This window comes from Hetaerina americana, unplaced genomic scaffold, assembly GCF_022747635.1.
Source record: "Hetaerina americana unplaced genomic scaffold, ioHetAmer1.1.p SCAF_49, whole genome shotgun sequence".
NCBI lineage: Eukaryota > Metazoa > Arthropoda > Insecta > Odonata > Calopterygidae > Hetaerina > Hetaerina americana.
This window is the reverse complement of record NW_027287084.1, coordinates 2,442,617-2,467,160: the sequence shown is the minus strand read 5'-3', so window position 1 is coordinate 2,467,160 and position 24,544 is coordinate 2,442,617.

The window sequence follows — 24,544 nt, the reverse complement described above, 5'->3', positions numbered from 1 at the left end:
AGATAGGAGAGGTTGGAAAAGGGGGGGTGGGGGAGTCAGAAGGGGTGGGGACAAAGGATGGAGGTTTGAGGCGAGTAGTGGGGGGGAAAGATCGGCCGCCGTGGTGGTAGATTTAAACCGATCGCCTTGGATCGCGTGTGTCGCGTGGCGAGCGGAGCTCGCGTGACGCCGGGCCTCGTGGGGTTGGTTGCTTCGGACGAACACGCCGTGTTTGGGGTTCGCCCTCTTTTATGCGAAAGGCCTAAGTGAATATCAGAGGGAGAGAAAGAGGAGAGAAGCAAAGGTTGGGAGGGGAGAAAGGGGCGGTGGGTGTAATAAAATGAGGGAGACGTTTGTGAGAGAGAGTGGGTAGACGGTTTGTGCTAAGAGGAATAGGAGAGAAATGGAGAAAGGAGAAGTAAAATAAAACATGCCGGCGACGTTCTATTTTTACGCTGGATGAATTTTCGGTTTAGATGTTGTTCGGAGTTCGATTTACCTTCCCTTGTCCCCTCCCGCATGGTCTCTCGCTGAGTCCCGGCCACACCTTCCCCCTAGGCCCCGTCGGAGAGGGGACCTTCCGTGTTACGCTGTCGTGTTTCTTAACCGCCGTCATTTTCTCCTCACCTTCCGCACAACAACTCCCACCCACGACAACCGCTCTCCGGCCATACGATATTTTTATATACCGTTCCCCAACCTCCACCTCCACGGGTAGCGTCCTTTAAGTCCGCGCCCGGATGCATTCCAAATGGAACGGGGCTGGACGTGCATTAAACTGTGGCTGGGAATAATGCAAGCGGAATTACAGGACACTTCAGCTCAAAGAAAGAAAGAATTTTTACATTGTCTTTATAAAAGTGTATTGTTACATGACAATAATGTAACCCTCCCTTACTTCAAGTATTTTTCCACGAAGAACTGGTCTCATGGAAGAACAGCATTTTCGTGGTAACCAGTGCTCACCTTATATTTTTCTTTGTTATGGGACTCTCCTATCGTTCACTCTTGCTCATTATATACTGGTAACATTTCTGATATTTTATTTCGCTAGTCTCCAGACATGGCTTAGTTACGACTACGCATGTTTATTGAATCTGTTCAGATTTGTACTATGCATTATTATTCATCCACTAGATTGACTTTACGAGTACTTACCACTCCCTGCGAACATTTTCTGTCCGCCGCAGTGACTACATCACAATGATTCCCATATATATCGATGGAAACCACTATGTAGCTAATATTCCACAAGTTCTCTGCTAATATTCCACACTTCTACCTTAATTAGAGTGCTTTTATGTATTTCATGTCTGCACTTATTAAGAGTACTATTCTGGTACCGCATAAATTCTACCCGTACACCGACCACAAATATTAGTTGAATTTCGTTTTGATTACATATTGAGTATAGGAACAATGAAAATACCAACCCTAACCGCTTGGTAACTCAGATTTGAAGATTATGCTTTAAAGAGCCGCACAGACATAACACCATGGATTCTGAGAGCAACCCAATTTCATTTATGTATATGTTATGCAGCCAAACCTCAGTAATAGTTAATGAACATATTTTGGACACCAAAACACACTGTGAACATGTATCATACGGATTAAATAATATTGGAGGGTGGAATTGTGAATATGATTCCGATAGTGTTTAATCCCAAGCATCGTCCTCTAGATATCTTTGAAGAGTTCATTCAAATGGTGAAAACAATTTATTTCAGGAAATGTCATAATACGCGTCGGATCGACTTAGTCATCTTCATCACTTTGATAATAACCGTATTTTTGGAAAGAAACTAGAGTAATAAATCATTAATACCACGTCTTAAGTTGTGCAGAGTGATCGCGTTCTCTGGTAGTTTCGAAAAATTTTGTAGCGGAAGCAAATTTATTTAATTTGAATCGCTTATCGGAATGCGCCATAAAAAGGAATCAATTCATAAAAGCGGGACACACGCGACCATTAATCGCATAACGACGGCTTAAAAAAAAGGGAAATAGAAAAAATATCTATATGTATATATCCGCCCACATAGCCACGCCAGCCGCAAACACAAAAACACGTGAAAGTTGGCATGTCTGACTGATTCCCTGACGGAAACGTTCAACTGATTTGTCACACGTCTTCCTACTTCCCCCGACTCCCGTAGGCCTCAACTCTTTCCTCCATTCCCCATGGGTTTCCCCCCTCCCACAAAAAAGAAGCGGTTGTCGGTTGAGGGGGGAAAGGAAAGGCGACCGCCACTCCCAATGCTTCCACCCCTTCTCCACCTTCAAGCAGACCAGAGACACATTCCACCCCTCCCCACCGTCCTCTCGGCCGCCCCTTGTGCGGCGGTGGAGGGGAGGAAAAAATGAAAACTATTTCGCACCCTCATCCGTCAAACGAGATCCATATCAAATTCTATTTCGCCCTTATATCTCTCATTTTTTGTTATCCTTTATTTAACGTGCAGTTTGAATGTTTTTTCCTTTCGAGATAGAAGGACGTTCGAGGACTACGGGTCTCCAAACACGGGGTCGAGGTGCGTGAGTTCCCTTTTTATCGTGCTCGCAGGGTTAGACAGGGAAATATTCGTTTAATGACATTGGGAGGGGCGGAATGAAGGTAGAAGTGGGTAAGAAATCGAGAAATATATATGCTTGTTTACACATGTATATAAGGGTAGTCACATGCGTAACGATGGCATAGGCAGCAGTTAGAAACAGGAAAAATTAGAATTATCTAAACTTCTGTGGCAAAACCACATTTACATATATATATATATATATATATATATATATATATATATATATATATATATATATATATATATATATATATGTGTGTGAATATATATATATATATATATATATATATATATATATATATTCACACACACTCACACAAGATGACCCGGCGAACTTCGTACCGCCTAGGAATCAATGAACAGTTTAGTTACACCATGTATATATCAAGAATGGCTCTACCAATTTTAATCATATTTGACTAGTTATAATAGTATAAAGAAAAATTCAATAAAACCACAAAATAGGTATTGCAATGGTTTGTAAGAAAGACATTTTCTTTATTCAATCAGCGTTTTTAAAAATCATTGACGAATCGAGCGGTTTGTACATTCGGGTTAATTCTCTTGAGTTAAGGACCTTTTGATATCCAATATTTTTTGTTTTGTTATCAGGCGCAAGAACAAATAACGCGGATGGTTTACCAACACGTGAGCACACAAAATATGATTGACCATAAGAAAAACATGTCTAGATTTAGACCACAAACACTCTTATTTTTTTAGAGTAATTTATGGAAAAGATTTGTACAAACACTGAAAGTTCTTCAAAGTACTGTCCTTGGGCCCCTACAAATTTTTCCAGCGACTCTGTCATGACCAATACGCGCCCTGGAAGGTGTGTTCGGGGACCTCTCGCAAGGTCTTTAGAACGGATGATTAGATCTCTTCTATAGACGAAAAACGGGTTCCTTTCAGGGCTACCTTAATCCGAGGAGTAATAAGAAGTCGAGGCCGACGTCAGGACAACAGGGTGCGTTCTGAAAGGAATGCAATCAAATTTACCGCGCCACTCTTATTAGTCGGAGTGGGATTGAAGCACTTAGAGCAGGTGGAGGGCCGCTAACCTTTGCCGCTGAACCGGTCTCAGTGCTCTGCTCCCCGAGCATTGGACGCGGTAGGACGTCAATTATCGTAAAACTCTGCTCGCCTACCCATGTCACGAAAAAAATGGAATCGACGATCGAGGAATGTTACGCGATGACTAAATTTTGTGCAATCATCTCTTGAAGACACAAACAAAATGATTTGTGAGGCTTACGGGGACTCTCCTCTGTCCTACTCACAAGTTTCGAGCTGGTTAAAGGCCTTTAAAAAGGGCCGGGAAGAGGTTCACGACGAACAAAGCACTAAGTGGCCGTCAACCAGCAAAACCGACAAAAATGTGTCTCGTGTTCGAAAATTGTTTGACTCGGACCGGTAAATTGAGTTTCAAGATGGTTGAGAATGAACTGAACCTTTCGTCTACTGTTGTGTTTCGCATTTTTACTGAAGATTTAGCGATGAGGAAAATGTGCGCTAAGCTCGTGCCCAAGGTGTTGTCAGACAACCAAATGCCAAACCGAGTGGAAATTTCAAGTGAACCTTTGCAAAGAATTGAAAATGAACCTGATTTTTTGCCAATGTCATCACGGGAGATGAAACCTAGTAGCATATATTTATACATATATATATACATATATATATATATATATATATATATATATATATATATATATATATACATATATATATATATATACATATATATATACATATATATATATATATATATATATATATATATATATATATATATACATATACATATATATATATATATATATATATATACATATACATATATATATATACATATACATATATATACATATATATATATACATATATATATATATATATATATATATATATATATATATATACACATATATATATATACATATATATATATATATATATATAATGGGCTGACACAATATAACACAAATAGAATAGAATAGCAACATTTAAAAGGACACTCACACGGTAAATTGTTCGAGCTTTCGGCCCTTTCAGAGGCCTTCTTCAAGAGAGACTAAAAATATGCTGTTGCTGTGGAGAGGGGAAAGAGGTATGGGCGGGAATGGGAGGTGTGGAGGGAATGCTGGGAGGGAAATTAAAGGTGGCGGTTAAGGGTGGGAATTTTGAAAGAACGGAAAGCTAATATGTGGGCGGATTCACGAGTTCTCACCTCTATATTGGTGGCTGAATCAGGTAGGGATTCTAGGATGCTGAGAGCAAAACACTGGTCGAATGAAAGGTTGTGGGAATTGGCGTGTGAAGGGATAGGAAGAGAAGAGAGTGAGGCAGAATTGCAGGAGTACCGGTGATTATTCATTCGGATGGATAAGGGGGTAATGCATTCACCTATGTAAAAGGAAGTGCAATGTTTGCATGATAAAAGATAAATAATATTATTTTAGAGGCAATTAGCGTGGGAACGAGGTGAGGGGGCAATGAGGGGATGTAGGGAGAGGGGAGTAGGCATAATAAGAGGACAGGTTTTACATCGAAGGCGGTTGCAAGTTGGGGAAATATTGGGAAATTTGTCACGGGGAGGCGCCTAAGGGTTGGTGGATCTCAGAAGGTTTTTGAGATTGGCGGGTCGTCTGTATGCGATAGATGGGCATTGGGGTAGTAAGGATGAGGGCGCGTCATTGTCTTGTAAAATTGGAAACAGTTCTTTAAGGAGGGTTTTCAGTCTGTGTGATCCGGGGAAATAGGTGGTGCAAAGGTTGAGTCCTGCGGCAGATGTGGGCTTGTTATTGTGTGGTGTGTGTGGTCGGGTGGAGCGGTGGATTTTATTTTGTAGTACCTTTTCTGGGTAACCGCGTTTGAGGAGTGCAAGATGTAGATTGTCAAGGTATTTGTTGAGAGTGGCTGTGGTGTTGCAAATTCGGTGTCCGCGGATGGAGAGAGAGTTAGGAATCGAGCGTTTCGTGTGTTGAGGATGACAGTTAGTGTGGTGTAGGTATTGCTGATGGATAGTGGCTTTGATGTGTACTGAAGTGGTGAATTTGTTGTTTTGAAGTGAGATGTCTGTGTCAAGAAAGGTGATGGTGGAGTCTGAAATGGAAGAGGTGAATTGTACAGTGAAAGATGAATTTAAGGCGGATAAGAAATTGTTGAGAGAATCAGAGCCATGTGTCCAGAGAATAAAAATATCGTCTATGTAGCGGACCCAGAGGTTGAAGGGGTTGCTGTGACAGGAAAGTCTCTTCGAGATGGCCCATGAAGAGATTGGCGTATGATGGTGCCATCCTCGTTCCCATCGCTGTGCCTTTTGTCTGTAGGTAAAAACAATTTTGGAAAGCGAATGCATTTTTAGTTAGCACGAAAGTGGTAAGATTGAGGAGAAATTCCGTCTAGGGGCGCTGGGGTAGGGGGCGTAGAGAAAGATAATGCCGGAGGGAGGATAAACCTTCTGCATGGGGAATAGAAGTATAAAGTGAGGTAACGTCGATGGTGGCCATAAGTAGGTTGGGTGTTGAGGGAATAGAGACAGAATTTAGACGATATATATATATATATATATATATATATATATATATATATATATATATATATATATATATATATATATATATATAATGTGTGTGTGTGTGTATGTATATGTATATCTATACACACATGCATATATACGAGGTCTGTTGAAAAAGTAAGCGGCTTTTGTGTTTTCTCAAAAATTATTTATTTATTTATGAATATCTATTTTGTTCCCTTCAAAGTGATCCCCATTAGATATTATGCACTTGTGCCAAAGTTTTTTCCAATCCCCGAAGTACTTCAAAAAATAATTTTTTGAGGCCTTGTTCAGCTCCTCTTTGATGCAGTCTTTATGTCGTCAATCGTGGTGTAGTCCTTTCATGAACCTCTTCAGTTGCAGTAACAAGAAAAAGTCACTGGGGGCAGATCTGTGGAATACGGTGGCTGCGGTATCATTAGTGTATTGATTTTTACAAAACATTCGTGCACAAGTGCACATTGGCTTTTGCAAGGGCAACGCCACTTGTGCTTTCCCGGCGTATTTGCTTGACGAAGTTTTCTCGGGTCTTCCACCGGGCCAAGGGTTCCGTGTTGTCCGACGTTTCGATGCCCGACTCGCGCATCGTCCTCAGGGTAGACCCATCTACCCTGAGGACGATGCACGAGTCGGGCATCGAAACATTGGCCAACATGGAACCCTTGACCCGGTAGAAGACCCGATGAAACTTCATCAAGCCACTTTTTGTTCTTCCGCAAATCCGGGCGTTTTGGACGGATTGCTTCGCGCAAATTGTGCATGACTCGCAGGTAATATTTCTTATTTACCGTTCTACCCTGTGCCCAGAACTCATGTTGCACCACACCCCTGCAATCGAAGAAAACTGCAAGCTAAATTTTCACATTCGACCGAACTTGGTGCGATTTTGCGTCAGCAATGTTCACGCGTTGCTGTTTTTGATCGAAATTGAGCAATTTTGGTACGAATTCCACGACGACCCGTGTCATGCCCAAATCATTGGTAAAAATCGAATGCCACGAGCCAAGCGATATGTTTAGGTCCTCAGCTTCGACGATTGGCCAATAGTATCTCCTTCACTTCAGCAATGTTTTCGTCTATTGTTGACGTGCTCGGGCGTCCGGCACGCTCTTCGTCCTTCACATCTTCTCGGCCCTCTGTGAACATTTTGTACCACCGATAAACGTTGCTTTGGTCCAAGGTAGCTTCTCTACATACCATAGTCAACATTTGGAATGCGTCCACCCACTTGATTTCGTTTTTCACTCAAAATTTTATTCAGAATCTTTGATCCATTTTTTGGAAAAGGCAAAAATCGAAGACAAGCCAAAACATGTCCAAGCAAAACAGCTGTCAACCATTAATTGAAAATGCAAAATGACCAAAATTTTTGGCATTAGTGAGAGATATAAATGCCAACATAATGCCATAAAAAATCGAAATTCCAATATACGCAACCCGCGCAAATACAAAATTCGCGATACTTTTTGAACAGACCTCGTATATATGAAATTCTGAATCCATGTATAGAACCACAAAACTGCCTAGAAAAATGGAAACTCACTCCCTCTAATGTAATTAAAGGGTTATACCACATTCTCAATTAATAGGCGTACGAACCACCAATGAAAAGAAAAATTCCAATATTATTTTTTGCATTTTCCTAATGCTTTGCTATATTCGCTATATTTTGCAATATATTTAAGATGGCCGTTCAACTATTACCCACCTATTTATTCCGATGTCTAGTATGGAACGCTTTTCTCACAAGATAACCGTAATTACAGGAGTACTTCGATTACGGACATATTAAAAATTTTTCGATTTTTGTTGAATTATGACTGTCGTGAACTCATGTCATCTTGGATTTTTCGTTTGCGAAATGCTTTCGCGTTCGCAACCAAAGTAGGCATGGCAATCGGCATTGGGAAATGAATATCTGCAAACCAGCTGCGTATCCATCGCAAAGCCGTGACGTGACAGCAATCGCAAAAAATACAAAGCAAAACGATATGTATCGCTTTCTTTGAGTGTGCTATTTGCGATTTGAGGGATTTCCGTCATCGCACTAGCTACAAAAGTTGATATTTCTCGCTTCTTGAAAGTTTAAAGCAGTACGTAGTACAGTGAAAAAAGGGACTGAAAAACAAAATCTGACAAGGAGAAACATGAGTCCTAAAGAAAATAGGGAACAGAGAGCGTTTTTGTGAATGGGCGATAGAGGTTTTGAACGACTCTGAACGGGTCGACGATAGCTGAGAGAAGGACAGATAAGTTGCGTAGATGTGAACCGACGGTGGACAAAAGGGTCATGAAGGCATTAGGAAGACATAATGGCCAACCAAAGGCCGTTGAGATCCGGTATCGAAGGTGGTTTAACACCTACGAACATATTAAGAGAAAGTGGGGGTGAGGGAAGTGGCCGGGGCGGTAGGAAAGCGGTCACAGGCTGAGGAGGGTGAGAGAGGAAAGGAGTGGTGTGAGGAGGGGGATAAAGAGGGGAGGAGGTGAATGGAAATGCTGTTATTTCGCAGCGGGGAAGGGAAGGGTTGGGGAAAGTGGTGGCAGAGGAGATTGTTTGGACGTGCAAGGCTCGAAAGGCGTGAGTCGAGGTTAAAGGGATCGTGTGTGCTTGCAATCCGTCATTTTCCACCCTCCCACCATTCCACCAGATAAACTATATCTGCCCCTCTCCTCCTCAAAACTGCATTTATTCACCGCCCACTCCTCCACCACTACCATCGGTTCACACACTTTCCCGACCGGCTTTCCAGTGCCATACAAATCTTTCTCCCCAAACCCTGCTCTAACATTTCTCTTACTTCACCCCAATTCCTCTCGTGCTAATCCCCTTCACTCTCAACCTCATTCCTTTTCCCAAACTACCTCCTATTGCCGATCGTCCATCTCTCCTTTCCTTCATGCTCCGTCATTTTTCTCCTCCCTTCATTGCTTCATATTAATCGGATTTCCCGTACACCACGAACGACTTCGCAACCTTCCTCACAACAAACCCATTTTTAATTGCTTCATTCACATCAGCTCCTTTATTTCGTTCTCTCTCCCTCCCTTCATTTGTGATGCTCTCTATCGTCATCAAGATATATCAATCTCAAGGTGACCTAACACCACCCGCCACACGCCCTTGCGGCGGCTTGCGGGGTATTATGTAGATTATGTATGTAGATGTATATTTGTTCTTCGCACATGCACTAGATATCCCCAATCCTACGTTTTTCGAAATTCGGTAAGAAGCTATACCGAAATCTGTCGAAAAATATTTTCTAAATTTAGACAACTGAATACGTAAGACTTCCGATGAAACCAATTCCAATGCAAATTTGATTTAGTTAGACCCCAGGCCAGGAAATTTACGAAACCTAGAATACCTACATAGCCTAAAATACTTATTTTATTCTGTTCAATAGAATTAATGGAGAGAATCAGACATCGTTAAAAATAAACGTACAACAATATGTATACCCGTAAATAGACGTTACTAAAATCTTTTAAAAGCAAGTTACGGAACATAAAATATGCAGTAGAAAATTTTCTGCCAGACAGAAAGTTGACTTTACTTTAATGCGCATAGGGCATCGTTCATGTTTGCTGCATCTCCGAGAGACTATATAATCCTCTATGAAACTAAGAAACTGTGAAATCATCTCCTCCAAGCTTTGTTTTTCTTATCTTTGTTTTATTTTGCATCAATATCCAAGATTCACCCTCCGAAGAGCAGACCCTCGGATATCTCTCTCATGAAATATGCATGTCTCTTCTAAGACTTTCAGTGATTCGTTTATCCTGAGGAAACAAGAGAATGGGGACGAGGAATGTGTGTTCTTGATAAACTCTGATTTAGTTTCGTACATCGCCCTCCAGTTGAACCTCCTCCCACATCCTAATACACCCCCTTCAAGACTTCTCATTCTTTCCTTAAAACATAAACCGACGCTTCCATCACCAACCCAACCCCCGCCGCCATTCACCCAACCCCAATCTCACCGCTCCCACCTCTATCTTCTTGTTACCCCACTCCAGAGACGTCCATTTTAAACCCTTCCCCACCTCCTTCAACTTCAGTCCTCCCCTCACTCCTTTTTCCTTTAACTGTGGCCTCGAAGCCCGTTGAGAGAGAACGTTTCGGGAACCCGAAGAGGAATGAACCGAATGAAGTCTATTATTCTCCGTGCAGGAGAAGCTTTATTCCTTCTCTTCCACCCTCCACACCTCCCCCGCGAGTCCTATTAATATGCTAATTTGAAGGCCTCTGCCTCCTCTACAACCACCTCCTCCGTAATAAGTTGTTTCGGATCACGTGATTTCGAGGACGCGGTGGATTCACTGCAGGGGAACATTTGAGACGTTTGTGTATCGGGTTGATTGAGTGCATTGATTTCGCCTGTGAGCGGGATAACTCCCCTCCTCGCCGGGCGGCCAGACAGGCCGAGGCTCGAGGAAACGTCCACGTTTATGTCTTCACTACGGGGATCGGCCCACGCAGCTCTCCTTCGATCGACGGGGAAGAAAGAGCCATCGAATTCTCTGCGAACTATGAATGAAGAAAGCCTACGTGAAGTACTGGATTTCGGATGAACGAATTCCATCTCCTTTCCCTGCTCTGTGGTTATTAATAATTCATCACCCAATATTCTGCTCGACAACTGATGGAAGACGAAGGCATTTAAGTTTATGAGCGTCAGTAGCGTTGTATATTGTGTACAAATTATCACAGTCGTGTTTGATAAGACCAAGTTTCATGAATAATATTTGAAAAACACACTATTAAATTTTTCTGATATTGGACCTAAATACGTATTTCCGGAAGGCCATTTTCTCGAAACAATATGCCTGTGTTGAGTCAACCAAAAATTCTTCTTACAGTATCTTGTGGTTTTTCTGTCATGAGACCTAGTGATTTCCATTAATCTGAAAGCAGCATCGAGTTTTGGATCGTTTCAAAAGGAAATTAATTTTTTAGATATTGCTAAACAATAGTGAATATGCATTTATGCCAATTAAATAAACTCAACACAGTATTGGGAGAACATTGATATTTCCTTGTGTAACTACTCTTTCAAGCAACTTTACCATCCGGTTGTGATTGTTTAAATTCATTTGGCAAGCGCTTGTATTAAGTTGCCTGATAAGGGAAAATTTTATGACCAGCTGGTAGGTGCGCCTCCTAAATTAGAATTCCAATGACAGCATTTGTTGCTCCGAATAGTAATCGTTATGTTTGACTTACTTCCCAAAGAGCAGCTTTGCGTAGCTCATGGGACACCGTAAACATAAATTACGGGCGAAGTTGCGCCGTGCATATCACCGATGAAGGATGGAAGCAGTGTTCATGATGGCCTTCGTGTCAAACTGAGAGGAATTCGCTTCATTTGTGAACCCTCCGCATTTTCTACCTCGACAGACAAATGAAATGTCACTGTCATTTTGCGCGCAACGGCACATATACCGAGGCCATAAATATTGAGTATTAGGGATGAAATTCCGTTTATAGCTTTAAAAGGGAGAAATATTGCCACTAAATGCGGCGATAGACCGCTGTAGCCCTTTTCGTAACGGGCTGTTATTTTCTCGCGAACTCGTGATTGATTCTGATGTAAATGAGAGTCATTGCCGTTGGAAATTACATAATAAGGCGTGGAGAGGGCGTGGAAGGGGAAATCGAAGAGGGTTTACTGGCAAGGGCTCTATAGGGTGGGAGAATCGAGAGATATAATGGGCAACCCGGGCGCAAACGACGGAAAAGTAGAAGGATCAAGAGAGAGATATCACCCCTTCCTTCCTCTCTCTCTCTCTTCTCCTTCAAAGCACACACCCTTACTCCCACTCCTCCAATTCTTTATTCCTGTCACAATTCCCCTCAGCACTTCACAGCGTAATCTTTTCCTTCGAATTTAATTCTCGCTCCATTATTTTCAAAAGCCTCCTCTATTTTTTGCAGATTCTCGCCTACGTATTTCACGGAAACCTTAGTAACGTTCAATATTTCTGGTTTCCAATTCCGTTTATTCTACCAAACTAGATATAGTTTTCTTTCCCTCTCGTTTGTCCACTCACTGTTCCAATCACTTCCCTTGTCCAACCCTATCTAATCCGTTATAAAATCTGCCGTGGAGTTTCTCTGAATTCCATTTCTGTTCTATTTTTCTCGGTGACTTTCATCATTTTGGCACCGCGTCTACAAATGTCATCACCTCTCCGATTCCTGCAAACGACCTCTGATATCGAAATGAAGTTTTTCATTTTTCGCTACAGCCTCTAAGCTGATATTATTTTGAAAATAAGATACGGAAATCGTTTCTGTTTCACTTACTTATTCATAAACGGAGAATTGTTTGAAAATTTTAGTTTTCATTATTCGCTATTTCAAAATTAATTCAGTAAGAATAAATTCAACGGCAGGATTTTAAACTAATTACAATTAGATATCGGTGCATATCTGCGAGAAGTAACTTTTACCCTATAGCATTGGAAAATTTAGTGATTCAGTTCCACGATTAGAGCAAAGGAAGAATAGACATTTATATCTTGTCAAACTAAATTAATATTCCAAATTTTTCTTAATCTTACCGATTACTGTACCCAATTTTAGTCAAGTTAAGGTAAAAATGTGCTGAAATAACAAGGATCATTTCAATTAATATGGAATTAACTTCAGAGCAAATAGATTGTGTTCCTCCTCCCAATGGACGAAAACCTTAAATTAGTTTAAAGGTTTATGCATACAAATGACCCAAATAGCTGTGACGTTGAGAGTAAAAATATTCGTTCCAGGTGGGGTCACCCAGATAGGTCGGGCAGGTAGGATCCAGAGGAAGAGTAGTCTACGCGGCGCCTGTTCCTCAGTGAGGTGGTTGCAAAGGCGTCTGAACCAGTGGATCGGCCGTGAGTGATGGAATCATATTAAAAACACTATTAAAAGAAGGCAACGGGAAAGCTTTTCAATTATTTATCCCATGACCATTGCAGTTACAAATATAGAAGAGCCCTCGCAACTACGTGATTCGGCAAAATCAGCCTTGTGTCGTGCCCGGCACGCAAAGAGGCAAGATTTCCGCGGTCGTCATTTCATGAAATACTCAACAAGCGAAATCGACAGTAGCTGCCCCAGAGACAAAGAAGATGGTCGAACTAATTAGAACAGGTACTCAAAAAGTTAGAACGATTTTGACCCCAGTAAAACTAGGAACCATTATAGAGAAGATGTAGATGAGAAATACAAATCTACTCTTGAGTATTGCGTACGAGGCGAGATGGATGAACAGCGGGGATTACTGGAGAAAGAAATATTGGGTAATATGCAGCGGAGTAGATTAGATCGAGCAAAAGGGTGGTAATAGAACAGAGTTCAAATGTCAAAAGAAGTACGGTAATCACAGAGCAGGCGAGTGATGGTATGCTATCAGTTGAAGTTAAAAGCAGAACTCGGTCATTGTGCAGTTTTACATCCCAACCAGTCATTGGGAGAAAGAAGTCGATAAGGTTTACGATCAATTAGAGGAAATAATTGCGGATGCTCCTGGAATGAAACATCATAAAGTGATGTTGTATTGTAGTAGGGAACTACGGTTAGGGACAAGGAGGGAATGGCCGTAGGGGGAAAGCAATGGAGTTATGCGGGAGATAGCGCTTGGCCATAACGAACACTTGCTTTGAGCACCACAAGAGGCGTAGGCCAACAGGGAAAATTCTCGCGGTTTCAGAAACGTATTAGTTAAGCATTGTAATGGTTAGGTACAGATTTAGGAATAGCGTCATTATTTCGCACAGCTTCCGGGGAGCAATTGCAGATACAAATCTTATTCAGTACTCATGAAAAGCAACGTCAGTTTCAAGAGGATAAAAAAGTGAATACAGGTGAGAAAATGGAATTTAAGAACATTGATCTGAACGGTAGCATAAGAGTAACAGCAGAATGTAGAGAAAATTATGATTGAAGACACGAGATGAGTACAATTAGGGAAATATCGGAACTTATCATAATAGGGAAATCGAAATTCACTTACTGGAAGAGTAAAGAGAAAAAGGACACGGAAACAATGAATTACAGGAAAGATAACCAGAAAATTAGACGAGGAAAGGAAAATATGCAAATATAGAGTTAGGTAGAAGAAAGTAATGAGAATTTAGCAATAAAATGAGACGGTATATTAGTAAGGAGAAAGAACCGCGGCAGAAGACGCAGTGCGAGGATATAGAACGTTTGAAAGGGAAGGGTGAAATTGGTGAACTGACTGTTAAAAAAGTACGTGTATGCATGAAAAAACCGTGCAGACTTCCATAGATATGCCAAAAAATTATTAATTGACCCTGGAAAATTCAAGAGACATGGAATAAATAAATAAAGGAAATATATTGCGAAGAAATTAGATCAGAGAGTTTAGACGTTACCAGAGAATGTGACATAGATTACCATTGTTTAAGTTCAGTCATAATTCAATGCAAGATAAAGAAGAAATTATGGAAATTGGAAAAAATAGGCCGTGGGGATGGATAAAATTCCCGCGTAACTATTTTGAGGTTTATAAAAATGTGGGAGGAATAGTTTTCATTTGCTGATTCGTAGCATATATGTGGGACGAATTTGGCCAGAACATTCTGTCAGATCAATGTTAGTGCCATCCCAAAAAATAGCAAGTTGCACATGTGAGTGCTATTGAACAATAACTTTGAATTTGCACGCAGAAATCACCCGAGAAATTTGAAGTATCGCTGAGTGCATTGAAAAGCCAGTGCGATAGGTGTGGGTATGAGAATAAATCAATCCAAAATAAAGTTAATGCGGTTTTCGAGAAAGAGGAAAGCGAAGTTAAAAATTAAAATAGTAGGTCAGAAATTAGAGGAGATAAAACAATATAACTCTCTGGGAAGTGATTTGAACCAAAATGGTGAACGTAGTGAAGACATGACTGTATTTGGCAAAGGAGATTCCACAAGGAGGAGTGAGCTGGTAGCAGAAATGAGTAAGGGTATTAAGCAAAGGCTTATTTAAACTTTCAAGTGGAGAGTGGTTTTGTCCGCCGCGGATGCAAATTCGTTGAAGTAAGGCGATAGGCGTAGGTTGGACGATTTTGGAATGAGGACGAGGAGAATGATGGAAAATTGAAACGGATAGCAAGGAAAACAACTAGAAAGTAATTGGTAGTGTGGAGAAGGGGGGCGGTTTTCTCGGAGAAACCCAAAGAAGGCAGGAAAGATGGTTTCAGAATGTTTTGAATGGTGAAAGAATGTTGAAGACTGTGAGGGTAGAACGTTAAGCAGTCCTGGAAGGGGTACAAAACAGGATAAAGATGTTGAGCGAAACGAAGGGAGGGACGAAATTTGTGGATTTAAACAGAGGCTTACTGTATAATAGTGACGGATATCAGCTTGTCCTATGTTGAAAGAGGTTAGGAAATGCAGGTATTACGTTGCACTGTTGTAAAGGCTGTTCACGTCCAAAACCTACTTTAACCGGTAGAATATCAATAATAATAATATTGTTTCTCCAATTTGTTTCAAAGTCTAATTAACCCTGAACTCTCAAGTAGAAGGATTTTTTATGAATTAAAATATTCCACGGGCCATGCTACGCTCCCCACCGCAGCCCAGTTGCCGTTACTTTTGGGTCCCCCCTCGTATGATAATTAAAATATAAGTCATAGCCCACAATCTCAACCTATTCAATTATCACGAAGTTAAACTTTCCTTACTTATTAGTCGCCACAATCGCATTGATTTAACCAAGTAGTTCCGTGAGATGGCCTACTCAATAGTTTATCACATGAAAAATAGCTATAGTAAGAGAATTCCCTCTGCCCATAATATGCATACCTGGAATCATCTCTTTTGGCGAATTGATGCTGCACGGTGGTGTTGAATGAACAATGATGTTGATATCGAAATATTCGCAACACTTTGCAACCTACTTGCATTTGCGTGGAACACATCTCGGTCGCACATTCACACCTCCCCGCTCCCCCACACCATTTTATGCTTAATTCTATATTCGTCCGTTGGTCATACCCCTCTTCGAATGCTTCTCCTTCCCCTTTCATTCTCTCTCTCATTCACACTATCATCCGCTTCCCCCACTCGCCGTCCTCTCCCCTGGTGTTACGTCACCGACCCTTCCCCGCCATCCTTCCATTACCATTTTCGAACAGAAAATGACTCCAGTTCTTTCGTCCTAATTCCTTCCTCTCCACTTTGGCCACTCCCGCACGCGAACCATTTGCCATTCAGATGCGTATCGCTCGCTATTTGTCACTGTTCGAGAGTGAATGGAGTTCGAGAGGAAAGAGAGAGAGAGAGAGAAGTGGAAGGGAGATGGAATAGATGGGGGAGGAGTGACGGAGGGGGGGCACCGGGAGGAGTGACGGAGGGGGGGCACCGGGAGGAGTGACGGAGGGGCAGGAGGAGGGTCCACTCTGAGGCGGAGTGGGGAAGATGGGGGTGGTGCGGGTGGTGCGGGTGGTCGTCGGGGTAGATATTTAGAGGGAGAGCTGAGTGAGTGTTGGTTGGGCAAAACGGAACGGCGGGAGGTTGACGGGGAGGGCAAAAACCGGGGGATTGAGGGAGGGCAACCGATGGCGGGAGGGATCGGAAGCTGGGAATGCGAACGTGGGCAGAAAAAAGCAAAGATCAGAGGTTATGGGGGAGGAGGCAGTGAATGGTGTTCACGGAAGGAGGTTAGAGGGGGGGGGCTAGCGGGACGCCCGAAGGGTGGGGGAAGTGGGTGGGGGGTGAAGAGGCATTGAGAATTGCAAGGGGCTGAAGGTCGGGGAATTATCCGGGGGTGAAAAAGCGCTAAAGGGTAAAAAAAAAGAGAGCGAGAGAGATTTGAGCGTCAAAACGGGGGAGGAGGGGGGGAAGTTGTATTTGAGGAGGGGAGAAAACGGAGCCGGGAAGGGGTTTTCGAAAAACGTCGAAGCGGGTGGGGAATGGAATGGCGCGAGGGAGTTTGGCGACGTGAGTGCAACGAACGGTGAGAACGGGCGCGGAGTGTGTACAGACAAACGGCTTGATTCGGGCTAAATGTTATAGGGGGAAAGGGAGAGAGAGGGAGAGAGAGAGAGAGGGAGAAAGGGAAGGCATGAGGAGCTGGCCCCAGGTGCGGACCGTTTCCCGGGTCGCCGAACATTCAAGAGCCTTTTTTATGACTTTACTTTGCTTCTCTGCAGCGATCTAAATTCTTTATCCTTGTTACCCCTTAGTATGCGTGTCACATAGTGATAAACTGCAATAGAGTCGGAGAGAAGGATAATTATTCAAGAAGTTTTCTCATAGAGCAGCTTTCCATGTATCATGTGCAAATAGTACAGGTTTTTGGGGAGTATTTTGAGCGGATTACACTTCAGCTAGAATTTTGACGGTTAGAAAAACGTTCTCTCAATTGAAATTCAACGACAAGGATTTTAACCTCACGAAACTCTGCTGCTCAAGATGATGTAATGCGTATCGATCTTGTTTAAAATAAAAAAAGCTCATAATGACGAAGTAAAATGCACAGGTATGTGACTTCAAGTAGAAGGCACTGATCAATTATCGCCACAAGCAACAGCATATATCATGTCTCATTTAAATTAGAAACTTCAGCAGAGATAAGACCAATAAATCTCGGTATCATTCTGAAGAAGCTTAATGAACCAAGCATATGCAATCTTACATTCCGATCTGCCAGGAACTCCTTCAGCCTGTGGGGGGCAAACGTTGGGGTAATTTAGACATGACCCTTCTGAAACAAACCGAGAATACACCCATAAGTGCGCACTGGATAAGACATAAAGAAGGATGGGGAATAATAATTATTCTTTGGGTTTATTCGGGCGAGATTTAAACTGTGGCAGTCCCTTCTTCCCGGAATGACGTGTAGAGAAATTGGAGAAGAATTGGGCCATAGGAATGAAATGAGTATAAAGACCGATCTGTATAATTTTCTCTGTCAGTGCTGTATAACTAAAAATATCAAACGTTAGCGTTAAATATCAACTACCGAATACTAGCTAGGAATGAATAACATGGAATAATATGGATTTCTGTAAACGCGGCTAGCGCCTCGCATTAGTACGTTCTGCTCTAGAGCAATTTCCTTCCCGCTACTAACACGCATGTGTGATAGAAATAATCATTTCATTTTTATCCCTGAACGTTTCATTGAGTGTTTCATTAAATATTTGGAACTATTAAGCAATTTTATTTTGATATTTGCACATAATTCCGGGGCAAGGTTTCAAAATATTAATATGCGAGGATATTAATTACTGAATTTCCTACATCAGTGATTCTAATTTATTTTTAAAATATCTAAATTTAAATTAAGAGTATCACTTGCGTTTTCAGCTATTTGGACCAACTTCTGTAGGTAAATTGGGTATCCTTTCATTTTGGCTACTATAATATTGTGAATACTTTTATTGTGTTATTAATAGTCTTTTAATTACTGTCTACATGCAAAAAGATGTGTATATAGAAACTGGTTTATAGAAAATTTCAGCTTCATAAAATAGAAGGAATACACCATGTGATATAATAGCACGTCAGCATTAGTACGTTGCTATAGTGCTTGGGGCATAAATTAATAAAATAAACATTTTATCACAAGAATTATGCTGGTTTCAACAGAACTTTTGAAGCCAAACGGAGCGATGGGAGAATAAAAGGACCGATCAAATCTGGATGGAAAGGAAAGAGAGTACTTAAAAGCAAATAAGTAGTACTAATTATTTTGATTGGGAGCGTGATATAATACTACAGGAGGGAAACTCAAAAAAATATAATGAGACGTTTGAACAGCATTAATGCATTGGTTTAAAAAAATAAAGTCAAAGTACACTACGGCAGGCCGCTCTTTTCTTCCAAATATCCCTGCTGTAATTAAAACAACGTCTGTCAATGCAGGCAAGAGTTCGGCTTTATTTCTTTCTTTCCACCGAATTCTTTATCTTAGGGAAATCAATAGCGGTACAGAATTCAACAAAATTGGCGGAGCAGTGATGCATGTGGAAATAAATTGAGGATTTCTGGATTTTGAATGTCCACGATTTATTCCCACGAACTCTCTTGGCCAAGCATTAAGTTATGAATTAAGAATGATAATATAGAACTCAAGATACCGGTTAATTAACAAGAAATTCATTTGCATTAAGATCTGTAATTACATTCACATCCGTCTGGTAAAGGTTTACTCCACGGAATAAAATAATACTGAGCCCAAGAACCATGTGTACGCCTGAAAATTCCAGTAGAAAAGGTAAGTGGATAAAAATTAGGTGGTACTTAATAAATTGAAATGGAATACAATTATTTATTTAGTATTTTTACCCTTCACTAGAGAAGACACCTAGGTTTTGGTACTAACTAGCGAAAAGAAGGCTTAGGTACTTGATAAACATAACAGTTTCAGGTCTAACTTTGTGGAATTCCTTCATTATGAGGGAAAAAAGAAACTTAACACTTCAACAATAAATATTAAATATATCACGATCTTGGTTTCGATGATGCGCAGCATCGAAATTATTGCCGTGAAATATTGAAGCTTTATTGTGGAAGTGCCTAGGTACTCAACAATGACTTGCATTACTACTGATTTCTGAGGTAGATTAGGCATCACCATTGTGTGAACTGAATTTCAATTACATGGACCATTAGTCCAATATTATAGCACATGTTAGATAGTTACCACCGTTTATAAAAATAAAATGCAGACAAATATATCGAGTTTAGTATATTTTCTTTATCAAACGCAAAGAAAAATAACTTTTGACAAGTATATCCCAACATGTCGAGCATAAAATTCAAAGTAAATAGCGCAACTAGGTTTAGCGCCGTCAAGACCCCATTCTTGTGATAAACTGAAAGATTTATTTCAGCCTTCAGTTTCCCTATTACTTACTACGATACAGCCGATCATGAATGCTCACTATCACCATCGTTTCCTTGAAGACATGAGAAATACCTGTAGCCAGCACTATCTAAGAACGATTTAATTTCTAGAATTGCAAACATTTAAGCCTATTGATTTAAACCGGTTTTCTCAACGTAAATATTCGTTCTCGCCCTTTCGAATCTTCCTCAGTTTCTCTTTAATATTTTCTAAGACAAGAGTTCTACGCAGATCTTAAACCAGTAATGTATAACGAACGGCGTGATTCATACAAAAATCTTGAGCATTTTTTTACGCAGGTAAAACATGACTGTTTGAACTCAATCTCCTCCCATTTAGCAAGCTATTCATTTAGTATTCCAATTATTCTTGCAGTAATAGACGATAAATATCGGAATGCTTTTTCATCTATTCACATTTTCTCTTCCCGAATGAATCGTTGATGATAAGGAAAAGGCTAATACGTTTAATAATTGGTATGCAAGTGTATTTAAGGTTATGGTAAATAAAAAGGATCCTGTAGATTCATCTCTGAGTCAACAAGGAGGCGAAAAAATATTAAATACCAAAAGTATTAAAATGACGAGCGCAGAAATTTATAAAAAAATTATGAAAATGAGGGCAAATAAATCAAAAGGGCCAGATGGTATCTCAATTGACTTGCTTAAATTGGGCGGTAGTGTAGTTTCAAATTATAGTAGTAGTTTTGAGGGGAGGCGACCGACAGCTGAGGTCATTTGCGCCATAGGGGATGGATAGGAAAGGATGAAGAGTGGAGAGAAACCCGGCGTCGGCATTAGCCTACTCTTTACGAAAGGCGCCAAGGGGTCCGCAGCTTAACGTCCCATCCGACGGACGGCGTACTCACTCAAAGTGCCCTCCACAAAGCACCTCAAGTAGGGATCGAGATACCTCTGAAAAATATTCAACACCGCCGGGATTTGAACCCGGGCCCTCTGGGTAGGAAGCCAGTACGCTAGCCCCCGCACCATCTCGATCCCCGTTTCAAATTATATAAATCATTTATTCAATGTTACGTTAAACAATAATACCCTGCCAAATGCTTGGAAGGAGGCATATGTTACGCCAATTTTCAAAGGAGGAGATAAGGCACTAGTTGATAATTATAGACCGGTAAGCTTGACATCAGTTGTATGCAAGCTATTAGAAAAGATAATGGCTGATTATCTCTGGGACCTGTGGGAGAGTGAGAATTGGTTGTATAGTCGCCAATACGGTTTTAGAAAAGGGCACTCTTGTGAAACTCAGCTATTAGGGTTCTGCTAAGAAATGTTCGACTCTATGGATGCGGGAATAGAGGTGGATGCTATAATAGTCGACCTGTCAAAAGCCTTTGACAAAGTTGACCACGATCGCTTAATGCTTAAGATGGGCCAATTGCCACTACACACAGATGGAAGAGTAATCTCTTGGGTCAGAAATTTCATGGAAGGTCGAACACAAAGGGTCAAATTAGGAGAAGTGTATTCTGAAAAAGCAAGGGTAACATCGGGAGTCCCACAAGGAAGCGTACTTGGCCCGCTATTGTTTTTAATATATATAAATGATCTCCCAATAAATATTAATTCTCAGATAAGACTTTTTGCAGACGACTGTATTATCTACAGGAAAGTCGAAAATGACAGAGACCGTGACAAACTTCAGAGGGACATTAATAAAATGGCAGATTGGGTGACAAAAAATGGGATGGATATTAATGTTAACAAATGCAAATCCATCACTTTTAGCAATAAGGTAAATGGAAACAATAGGGAATATAAATTCTCAGAAAATGTCATTCCTAGAAGTGATACTGTCAAATACTTAGGTGTATATTTAACTAAGGACTTAGGGTGGGGGCTAAATGTAGAGTACATCTATAAGAAAGCTTTCAAAACTCATCATTGGGTAATGAGAAACCTCAAAGGGAGCGTTAGAGCAACCAAGGAGAAGGCTTATCAGACCCTAGTAAGACCAATTTTAGAGTACGCTTCTCTTGTATGGGACCCTCATGAAGAAGGTCATATTAAAAAACTGGAAAAGGTGCAAAGAAAGGCTGCCCGATATGTACTGGGGAAGCATAGGAGGATGGAGAGTGTGTCTGACATGCTAGAAACGCTGGGCTGGGAACCTCTAGAATCTAGAAGAAAAGTAAGCAGACTTTGTGGAATGTTCCGAATTTTGAAGGGGGAGAAAGCTTGGGCAGATCTTAGGAAAGAGGCGGGGAACCCAAATTTTATAGGCAGAAATAATCACAAATTTAAGATAAAATGCCGGGCACAGAGGACAAATAAAAAAAAATTTTCTTTTCTAAATAGAGCAATTGTTGAGTGGAACACCTTACCTGCAAAAATATTCGAGCCCTTTCCTAACAGAGTGTATACTTTTAAGAATAGATGTAAGGTATATATGTAAAAATTTGATTTATGTGTGGTGTATGGTATTATATGTTATAGCTTAATTTTTTTTATGTATCTTTTTTTTCTTGCTGATTAATGGCTGTAAATGGGATGAGGATTCACTTGTTTTGTTAAAGAGATTTGTGTTTGTCTGGTTTTATGTATTATCTTTTGCAATTATTTGGGACTTGTGTGCCACCTGACAATGTCTATTAGCACATGTGTATTTATAATAATAATATTTAGTATAGCCGTCGCATTACTCCCTGAATGGGATTATTTGATAGATCTGACCATCTATAGATAGACCCCACCATCATAAATTAATCGAGTCAATTTGCATAATGTACCTTTGACCAATATGTTCTCAATCATTACTTGTTACCGCACAAATAAATCAAAATCTCTTCTTATATCCTCAAATATTTATGAATATCAAGGTTAACTTCGCATAAATTTCCAATTGAAAATATATGTAATTAAAGTGTGTGATTATCTTGTGCACACAAAACAAGGACTTTACGGCTACATTTACTTATTACTCACTAGCTCAGTTGATATACGGCGATAACATGTACTTGCAGCCTATTCACGCTTTCTTAGTCTGAAAATACTTGAAAATATAATAGCCAATGCTTTTATTTTCACTTGTATAACTGTGTAGTTCCTCAATCTTAAGCTTTTTCAGTGAAATAAATCATGCATATTCCATTTTCAACGATTGAAAGAACTTTTACGAACGGTTCAAGCGATTTTAATAGTTTTTGCAGCATGACGAAGCGTTGCATAACAACCGTCAGTAAATATCGTATAACGCAGAAAATTGTAAAATGCCAAATTGTACAATCTGAAAATCAAAATAACGCGGCCCGTGTTTTATGCTCCATAGTTGCAGAATATATCTCACTTGGATCTAGATTTCTTTCTAATAAGATTCCACCCTTAAAATCCAAACTGTTCGCCCAGTCTTTACTTAAGTAACTTGCTCTTGTCGCTGTACTTTCCATTTATATTGACTATTATATTGATCATCTTGTCCGCGTGGAAAATTAAAATTAGCTATTCTTCATTTGAAATTTGTCATATAGATTTTACACTTTGCGGCATTAATCATTTTTTCAAAAAGGAGATTGAAATTAATCTCACAAAGTTTAGTTTAGTTAAACTCACCCTTCATAAAATTTATAAGACGAATTAAAACCTTTACCTTTAGTTTCATCCGTTGCACTTAAGGTGAATATGTGCATGTCCAAACGATCATTTCGTATTCCTAAGATTAATGTATACGTTCGCTTCTCTATCTCTCTTCACTCGATATATAAACTTTTTACTCATTTCTCTATTCAATAGTTTGTCAACATTAAATTTGATTCAGTTACTTTAAATGAAAATTTATTTAGCATGAACATAAATACAATACTAAAATTATGAATAGATTTTTATTGAGAAATTAATTTTTTTTAATATTTTTTCAATCATATTGTTTTTTCAAAAATAAATGGACTTCACTTGAATTAAAATGATTTAACTTACAACTCCTGGTAAACTGGTTGTACACATATCTTGATTGGATACTAAATCTTATATAGTTTTACTTTAAAAATAGAGACCCCATAGGCGTCAAGAATATAACTTCCGTTTCTCTTAGTCCAATACGTACTAAGCTATTTATTCTCATCCAACGGTCACCAATTATTAAGCTTCTACTACAGTCACAAGGATCAAAAAAATCAGTTAAATGTATTAAAGTATCTGAAATAATGAGAGTTAATTCCTTATAATGTTCTCCAAAATCATTCTTGCTATTCTCGCTATTTTGCGAGCGAGCGATAAATTAAGAAGTCCGTAATCAACGGTAGATCAGATACAAGTTTAAGGAATTCAATTATAACGAGGAAAGTGAAAAGCGTTAGGCATTCTGAAACCTTAGCTCTTATGTCTGTAGGGAAATTCTTAACTGCGCATTAATTGTCTCATATCATTTTATCACGATTGTAACAGGCATGTATATTTTTAGTCCATTCTGAAAACGCTCATTCACTTATTACCAGCGGTGCCCCAAATTCCACTGCCACATATTTTGATGACAGATAGAGGGGTAAAGTGTAAACGTTATGAGATCCGGAGGTAAATATGCCTTAAAAACAAATAATTGGCGCAGATC